This window comes from Brassica napus, chromosome C8, assembly GCF_020379485.1.
Source record: "Brassica napus cultivar Da-Ae chromosome C8, Da-Ae, whole genome shotgun sequence".
NCBI classification, from domain to species: Eukaryota; Viridiplantae; Streptophyta; class Magnoliopsida; order Brassicales; family Brassicaceae; genus Brassica; species Brassica napus.
This window is the reverse complement of record NC_063451.1, coordinates 20,907,232-20,916,866: the sequence shown is the minus strand read 5'-3', so window position 1 is coordinate 20,916,866 and position 9,635 is coordinate 20,907,232.

The following is a 9,635-nucleotide window of genomic DNA, read 5'->3' as shown; positions in this document are numbered from 1 at the left end:
TCGGGTTATGATCCGGCTGTTGGACTTTGTACCAAATCTCAGTTTCCTCCAAGGCTTTAACAACTGTTGAGTTTGGTGTAAATCTGGTTTTCTCAAACACTAAAGCATTTCTCCCTTTCCAAAGATTCCATAGGATCCAAGGGAAAGCTTTTAAGTTATCTCGGTCACTCCTCTGCTGTTTATATCCTGCTACCAAGTAATGGAGGTTAAGGAAGACAGAGGATTGAGAGAAACCCGCTGGTGGGGGTTGAATTCCTGCCAATCTCCAAGCTTCTACTGCAGTGGTACACGAGAAAAGGACATGACAGATCGTCTCTGATGCTTGATCACACGAAGGGCAGGATGTGTTACTGCATAGTCCTCTTGACTGGAGTCTTTCAGCTACAGCCAAAGCTCGTGACAGTGCTCTCCACAAGAAGTGTCTGATCTTAGGAGATGTTTTGAGTTTCCAAATGCTTTTCCACAATTGCTTTTCTACGGGGGGGAGGGGGCGATGGACTGGTGAATTGGTCTCGTGAAGAACATATAACATTCTGTAGGCGCTTTGAGTGGTGTAGGAGCCGTTTTTTGTGAATCCCCATACATCCAAGTCATGGCCATTTTGAGGAATCTTGATCTTTAGTATTTGCCGGGCATCTTCCTCAGTAAACGTATCAAACAGCTTTTGTGCATTCCACACTTTTGAGTTCGGGAACCAAAGATTACTAACTTTGAGCGTAAGGTCCACAACACTTTCTTCTTTATACATAGGAGGACGGGCTTCCTTATCTAACAACCAGTTTGACGTCCACACATTAGTCTGATCACTATCTCCAATAACTCTGATCAAGCCTGATCTCAGAGCCTCTCTGCCATGGAGTATACTACGCCAAATGTATGACGGCCGTGAACCAATACTCGCGTCCAGGAACGAAGAATTCTTGAAGTAACGACTCTTCAAAACTCTTGCCATGAGCGAATCTGGCTGCGAAAACACTCTCCATGCTTGTTTGCCAAGGAGAGCTTGGTTAAACCGGCCAATATCATGAAAGCCGAGGCCCCCATCTTCTTTGCTCTTACAGAGTGTGTCCCAAGCAACCCACGGCATTTTCCTTCTAGAGCCTCCATTACTCCACCAGAAGTCTCGCATAGCAGAAGTGAGTTTAGCACAAAGATCCTTAGGAAGTTGAAAGACTGACATTGCATAGACTGGTAACGCCAACCCAATAGATTTCAAAAGAACTTCTTTGCCACCCTGAGACAGTGTTCGAGCGAACCAACCGTGTAGTCTATGCTGAAGCTTCTCACGAATGTAGTTCAGAATAAGTTTCTTTGAGCCTTTAAAAACTTCAGGTAAACCTAAATAGGTTCCCTCTCCTCCTTCTTTATCAATCCTAAGAATCTGTTTGACATCCGCTCTCATCCCTTCGTTCACTTTATCCCCAAAGATTATCGAAGATTTTGAAAGGTTGATCTGTTGTCCAGAAGCCTCTCCATAGAGTTTCAAACAGCGCAAGACCTCCATACTCTCCATCAGATCCGCTTTGCACATCAATAGACTATCATCAGCAAACAAAAGATGATGAACTGCCGGACCATGTTTGTCGAGTTTGATACCATGAAGGCATCCCTTTTCCTCTGCTTTATTTAAAACACTAACCAGTGCTTCCGCTGCCATGATGAAGATGAAAGGAGACATGGGGTCGCCTTGCCTTATCCCCCTTTCTGGTCTGAAGAAACCATGAGTTCTCTCATTCAATAGAATTGTATACGACACGGTAGTAACGCATGCCATCACCCAACAAACCCATCGACGGTCGAAACCCATTTTTTCCATCAATGTTTCTAAAAAATTCCATTCCACACGGTCATACGCTTTCGACATGTCTGTCTTGACTGCCATGAATTGCTCGCTAACGGTTTTCTTAGTACGCAAGCTATGAACCATCTCGTGCGCCACCACTATGTTGTCCGAGATCAGGCGACCAGCAACAAAAGCGCCTTGAGTATCAGATATGATGATATCCATGATCGGCTTCAGTCTTGAGGCTAAACGTTTTGAGACTATTTTATACTGAACAGAACAAAGACTTATTGGTCTCATATCTTTCATGGATTCTGGTTTGGTAATCTTGGGGAGGAGGCAGAGTTGCGTGTGGTTCCAGCCCGACGGTAGAGTAGACGTCTGGAAGAAACTGCGAACCTCTTCTATGACCTGAGGACCCACGATATGCCAGTAATTTTTGTAGAACACACCAGTTATACCATCCTCACCAGGAGCACTACTGCCTTTGACTGCAAAGGCTGCTGCTCTGATCTCATCATCCGACACCTCCTTAATCAGCGCTTCATTCATAGCAGGGGTTACTCGACTTTGAAACCCTTCAAACAGAGATTCTAAGTCAACTGGATTAGAGCTCATGAACAGCTCTTTGAAATATTCCACCGCCAGGTGGCCTTTAGCACCTTCTGAGAAGTGTTCCACACCCACTTCATCTCTCAGCATAAGTATATTGTTCATGATTTTCTTGCCTTTAACAACGTTGTGGAAATAGGATGTGTTGAGATCACCTTCTCTAAGCCATTGTTCTCTACTCCTTTGTCTCCAGAATCTCTCTTCCTCTCTATGAGCCTCTGCCAGTTCCATTCTTAAGCGTTTCATGGACCTTACACTAGGCCATGTTTTCGCAATCTCCTTCTCCAAGTCTGTATGGAGCTTCTGAATTTTTGACTGCGAGTTGAAATGGAATCGTTTTTTCCACCGAGAGAGTTCACTTCTACACCTTGATAGTCTATCCATAACCGATGATGGGGCCTGCGACGGGTCTCCCTCCCAACCTCGAGCAATAGCCTCTTCAATTCCATCTTTACCAACCATTCTTTTGTCAAAATAGAACCGACCATGACCCCTATCTTCATGTTCCTGAGAGAAAGAAAGGACAATTGGTCTATGGTCTGACGGCCACATCTCTAGATATTCCAGTTTAGAGCGTGAGAACAACCGGAACCAGCTATCATTTCCAAAACTCCTGTCCAGACGACACTGAACCCAAATATTGTTTCTCCATCCTGCCCAAGACAGAACATTTCCCACTGACCTCACTTCCTTGATTTTACAGTTTTCCACCATATTTCTGAAGTCCCAAAAACTTGATTCTTCTCTAACTGAGCCACCAAGCTTCTCTGAGTTACGAAGAAGCTCGTTAAAATCACCAAGAAGTCTTGAGTTACGAAGAAGCTCGTTAAAATCACCAAGCTTCTCTGAGTTACGAAGTTGCTATTAAGAGTCTTGATGACATTTTGTCACGTGTACACAATTTCACAACATCCATCTGTACACATATTTACATTTACGCACATAAAAACTGTGTTAGTTCGACATTTCAAACAAATCTAATATGGACTCCCTACAATCTATGTGAACTTATCTCTTTCAATAAAGGAAATTTTTTTTACATAAGCAGCAGATTCATAGGATGAACATTTATATTCCAAAGATGTAATCTTTACAAGGTTCAAAGAACATAGAGAAGCCCAAATCAATGGCTTTAACGCTGAGTTCTCCTTCTTGTTAGCAAATAAGAAGTTATCTGATTTCAAATCTGAATGCAAAAAACTTTACTGGAATGAGACATCATCACCACTACAGAAATCATTCTCACGACGGCTACAGCCATCAGAGAGCGGACGCGTAAGGGAAACTGGAGTAGATGAGCATCAGCTGATATTGACCAACGACAACGATTTCCGCCGAGTGGATTTCTGGTTCTTTGGTTAGTGATATGGCAAGTTCGGTGGGGGAAAAATCAGAAGACAAGAACTCATTAGATTTCAGTTCAGTCATAGCCGGTTCATTGAAAACATAAGGAAGCAGCCACAGGCACAACCCGAGTTCATCGGAGTTATCTATCCATCACCGGAACGATGGTTAAATCCATAGTGGAAGATGAGTCGAGGATTTCAAACGTTGATGCCGATGATTCCATTCAAACTTATTATCTCAGAATCACACCTCACCTTCACCTTCTTCATCCTTGCCGTTGTCGTCTCTGTCCTCACTGCTGTCGCCATCTTAATCATCAACGCCGTTATCGTCTCTGTCCTCATCTTCTTCTTCTACTGGTTCTATATGAGGCCGACTAAGGACTGCAAAACTCGAACTCCATCGTCATCATCACCACTTCAGAAATCGTTCTCGCTACGGCTACAGCCATTGGAGAGCGGAGGCGTAAGGGAAACTGGAGTAAATGAGCATCAGCTGATATTGACCAACGATAACGATATCCGCCGAGTGAAATCCTGGTGCTTTATGCTTATCGCTTAAATCAGATTAAAATATTGCAAACAGTTTTTCTATAAAATTATTTTATAAAAGAAATTTAAAAGCTATCTGAAACGATTTGCGAACTCTCTTTAGCTATTCTGCAAAACATATTTATCTATGTGATGAATCGTATAAGAAAATGATTTACGCGAAAGTCTCTAACAGGTTCGCGATCTCGTATTTTTTATAAATAGAAACGATCGATCTTTTTGAAATAGTGTTTAAGAACGTCGTTAAGGCGAGTTCTGCGAACGACTATTAAACGTTTAAGAACGCTTTACGGGATTCTGCGACGTCTATTGTATAGTGACTTAAAATTTTAATCGCTTGTTAAATTGAGTTCTCAATACTACTACGGTTTGTGTTTTGTGAACAGATTCAATCATGACTGACGGTGATAACAACACGCAAGTCAATGGGGCAACCGGTGCAACTAGTGATAGTCAATTACTTGGAACGCTACCCACAATTTTCCGTCTGTTCCTAGCAACATTAACGGACTTCAGCTCGACAAGTTCGACGAAACGAACTTCAAGCAGTGGCAGCAGAGGATGAACTTCTTTCTGACCACTCTAAATTTGGCCAGGTATCATTCTGAGGCCCAACCAGTGTTACCCGCGGAAAATACTGATCCAAGGGCGCTTGCTAGCCATGAAGCATAAAGGCATGAAGACTTCTGATGCAAAGGTTACATTCAAAACCGGCTGGTGGACCAATTGTTCAGTGTTTATGGTGAGGTCGAATCTTCCAAAGATTTGTGGGATTCTCTGGAAAAAAAAAATACAAGTCTTTCAATGTAGGCTCTAAGAAATTTGTCACAAGAAAATTTCTGAAATTCGTGATGGTCGATTCACGACCTATCATGGATCAAGTGCATGAGCTACAATTGATCTGTAAAGAGATCGCTGAAGAAGGAATGAAGTTTTGTGAGACTTTCACAGTAAACTGCTTCATCGAAAAGCTTTCCCCCAAGTTGAAAAGATTTCAAAATTATCTTGCTTACAAGCAAAAGGCCTTGACGTTGGCAAATCTGATTATCAAGCTTCAGAATGAGTCACTAAAATGTGAAAATAAAGTGCCAACTCATACTCACGATGTTAATGTCGCTGAGCATAAGAATAAGGGCAAAGGGAAGGCAAGATTCGGAAAGTTTGGGCCAAACAAGCTTGTTCAATAAGCACCCACGAGCTTCAAGAAAAAAGACCAACATCCCACGAACAACAAATTCGTTGGAAAGTGCAACTAATGTGGCAAACTAGGACATATATCCTTGGAAAGTCGCATAAAAGCTTTGAGGAAAAATCAGGCAAACCTAACTGACGTTGATCTGTGCGCTGTGGTCACAGAAGCCAACATTGTTGAAGATAACCCCAAAAATTGGTGGTACGACACAAGTGCCACTACACACATCTGCGTTGACATAGAGATGTTTAGTACCTATTAGAAGTCTAAAACTGAAAATCAAGTGAAGAAGGAAAATATCTCTTAATTCATGGTTGAAGGTACTGGAAAAGTTGTGTTGAAGATGACTTCTGGAAGGGAGGTTACTCTGGCCAACGTGAAGCATGTTCCAGACATGAGGAAGAATTTGATTTATGGATCTCTCATGAGTAAGCACAGCCTTGGAATCAACTTCAAATCCGGCCAGCTGATCCTCAGGAAGAGTGGTTTTTTTTATAGGAAAATGTTTTGTTAAGAATGGACTTTTGTCAAAATGTCTGCAATAACATTCATTCGAAAAATTAATGTACATGATTCCAATGTTTCAATGAATAAAAATCCAGTTTTTTTATGTCGTTGAGTCTTCTAATATTTGGCATGAAAGATTGGGGCATGTAAACTATAAGTCTGTGTAAAGACTAATGAACTGATTGGGACATGTAAATTATAAGTCTAATGAAGTTTGTGTCCAAGCAAAACTCACGAAAAACCACCACCTCGTGTTGAACGAACAACCGAACCTCTAGGTTTAATACACATTGATTTGTGCGACTTGAAGTATTTACAAACCAGAGGCGGTAAAAATTTCTTTGTCACTTTCATAGACAATTGCACAAGATACTACTATGTCTACTTATTAATAAGTAAAGACGAAGTCTTGGACAAATTCAAAGAGTACAAACTAGAAGTTGAAAAGTAACTGAAAAAGATTATCAAAATAGTCAAAAGTGATAGAGGAGACGAATATGATGGAACTTTCAATGCATTTTGTCAAGAAAATGATATTATCCATCTAACCACTACCCCCTACTCACCAGAATCAAATGGAGTTGCAGAAAGAAAGAACTGAACTCTCAAAGAAATGATGAATACAATGTAGTAAGAATCTGGTATTGCCCATAATCTGGGGGGGGGGGGAGCGTTGTTCACCACAAACTATATCCTCAACAAAATACCTCATAAGGCAATTCGCAAAACGCCATATGAACTTTTGAAAAGTAACATACATTCGTACAAATACCTCAAAGTGTGGGGGTGTTTGGCAAAATTTGCAGTGCCACCTCCGAAAAGTTCTCAATTGGACCTAAAACCGTGGATACTTTATTCATTGGTAAAGCAGACAACAGTAGCGCTTATAGGTTTCTGGAAATAAAATCAGATGTACCTGACATCCATGTTAATACGATCACGGAATCGAGGAATTCTTCATTCTTTGAAGACATATTTCTGTGTAAGGATAAACAACATCCCAAATGCGCTCGTGAAGAAATCGATGTGGTTACCTCCATTAATGAAGCAAGTACTTCTGGAACTTCTGCAATTAAAGGAGAAGATGTTGTAGACAAAACTAGACGAAGCAAGTTAGCTCGTAAGGAAAAGTCTTTTGGTGAAGATTTCATGATAATATTTCTCACTGAAAACGATCCGAAATCTTACGCTGAAGCCATGTATAATAACCCTGACGCAGACTTCTGGAAAGAAGCAGTCAATAGTGAATTTGATTCTATATTACAGAATCATACCTTCTAGATGGTTGATTTACCTCCAGGATTTAACCCACTAGAGTCTATATGGTTGTTAAAAAGGAAATTGAAAACTGATGGTTCAGTTGATAAGCACAATTCCAGACTTGTGGTGCAAGGACATAGACAAAAAAAATGTGTAGATTTATTTGACATTTATTCTCCAGTGACAAGAAAAAATTCAACCAGACTCTTGATCGCAATTGCTTAAGAAACTTGGAATTCCATCAAATGGATATTAAAACTGTCTTTCTGAATGGAGATTTAGAAGAGGAGATATACGTGAAACAATCTGAAGGTTTCGTGGTTCAGGGTCAAGAACAAAAAATTTGAAGACTCGTAAAGTCGTTGTATGGAATGAAGCAAGCTCTGAAACAATGGCATGAAAAGTTTGACAATGTAATGTTGTCAAATGATTTCCGCATTGATGAATGTGATGAATGCATTTACCTCAAAAGTATTCCTAGTGGGTATATTATGTTGTGCTTGTCTGTGGATGACATGCTCATCATCGGCAGCAACAAAGATTTCATCCAACAAACCAAGAACATGCTTAATAGTCAGTTTGACATGAAAGACATGGGTCTTCCGGATGTTATTCTTGGTATTAGGATCACAAGGACTCCTAATGGGATAACCTTATCTCAGGATCATTATGCTGAAAAGATACTTGAGAAGTTCATGACCTACTCTAGTGGAACTGCAAAAACTCATGTTAACACTATGTTGCACTTGACCAAGAACGTAGGCGAGGCAGTGTTACAACGGGAGTATGCACAGGTAATTGGAAGTCGGATGTACTTAACCAATTGTACAAGACCCAATCTAGCGCATGCGGTTAATGTATTAAGTCGCTACACAAGTAATCCAGGTCATACATGCTGGAAAGCCATAACAAGTGTATTAAATTATTTGCGATACATCAAAAGTTATATGCTGCACTACAGTAAAGAACCATCAATCTTGGAAGGATAAAGTGATGCAAACTGGATATCAAACTCAAAGAACTCGAAATCCACAAGTGGATATGAGCGTAAAGTGCAGCAATATATTGGAAATCTTCCAAACAAACTTTATTGGCCAGATCTACCATGGAATCTGAGTTCATTGCTTTAGACAAAGCAGCAGAAGAAGCAGAATGGCTTCGTAATCTCTTGGAAAATATTCCAATGTGGGAGAAACCAGTCCTAGCTCTACGCATACATTGTGATAGTCAGTCGGCTATAGCTCGGGAACTGAATACTCTATATAATGGTAAATCGTGTCACATTAGACGGCGATGTAAGAACATTAGACACTTGATCTCCACCTTTGTTATATCTGTCGATTACATCAAGTCAGCCGACAACCTTGCCGACCCGTTTACCAAAGGTTTAACAAGAGATCAAGTATTGAAATCATCTAAGGGAGTGTGTTTATTGCCTATGAGTAAGAAGATGTTTGATGGAAACTCCACCTATGTGATTGGAGATCACAAGAGGTTAGTTCAGAGGGACAACTAAGTCAAGCATAATCTGACTAAAGCACTGAGAACTACTCATATTGCACGAGGACAAACAGTGCTTCATGTAAATGTTTAAGGTAAATCAATGGCTTTTTAATGAGATAAGACCATAAACCTTCATATATATGAATATAGAGTATAAACATGATACTTTCTATGTTTATGACATGTACTAATGGCAATCACCTAGTGAGTGTGAAATTGGGCTGTTTTTAGGAGAATAAAGTTTAGGCTATACTCTCCAAATTCACTCATGACAACCAGGCAAGTTCACGGCCAAAACGAACACAATAGAGAACTTAACTCTACGAGAACACGAACCTGTGTTTACACAAAACTTTGGGTGGTTCAAGACATCACGTTCACCTCCTGAAATGTAGATCCGACAGGTACTAACAATGAGTGGTTCAATGCTGGAATACACTACTACCTCAGATGCAGTCAGTTTTCGCTTATACTCTCGAAAAGTCCATCTATTTAGTCTATTGTTAAGTCTAGTCAATAGAGTCTGCCGAGTCTGCATAATCTTTTTGTGTCTACATTTTTTAGAGTAATTTCTATTCATGTGGGGGATTGTTGGAACCTAAATTATAAGCCTATTGGGCTGTGTAATTTTTTGTTATAATATGAAGAGAAATGTGGAAATATCTTTTGGGCTCTAAATGAAAAGTTTTTTACTTAAATGAAATGGAAGAGTAAAAATTCTCACATTGCTTATGACAAGAGAAAACTTATAGTATAGATATGGAACTCCCTTATCAAGGATCAGTTAATTGTGGAGACACTATAGAGAAGGAGTGAGAGGGGCCATTATGCAAACCACATACACGCGGCTGGGCTTGGGCTTGGGCACACAATAATATGT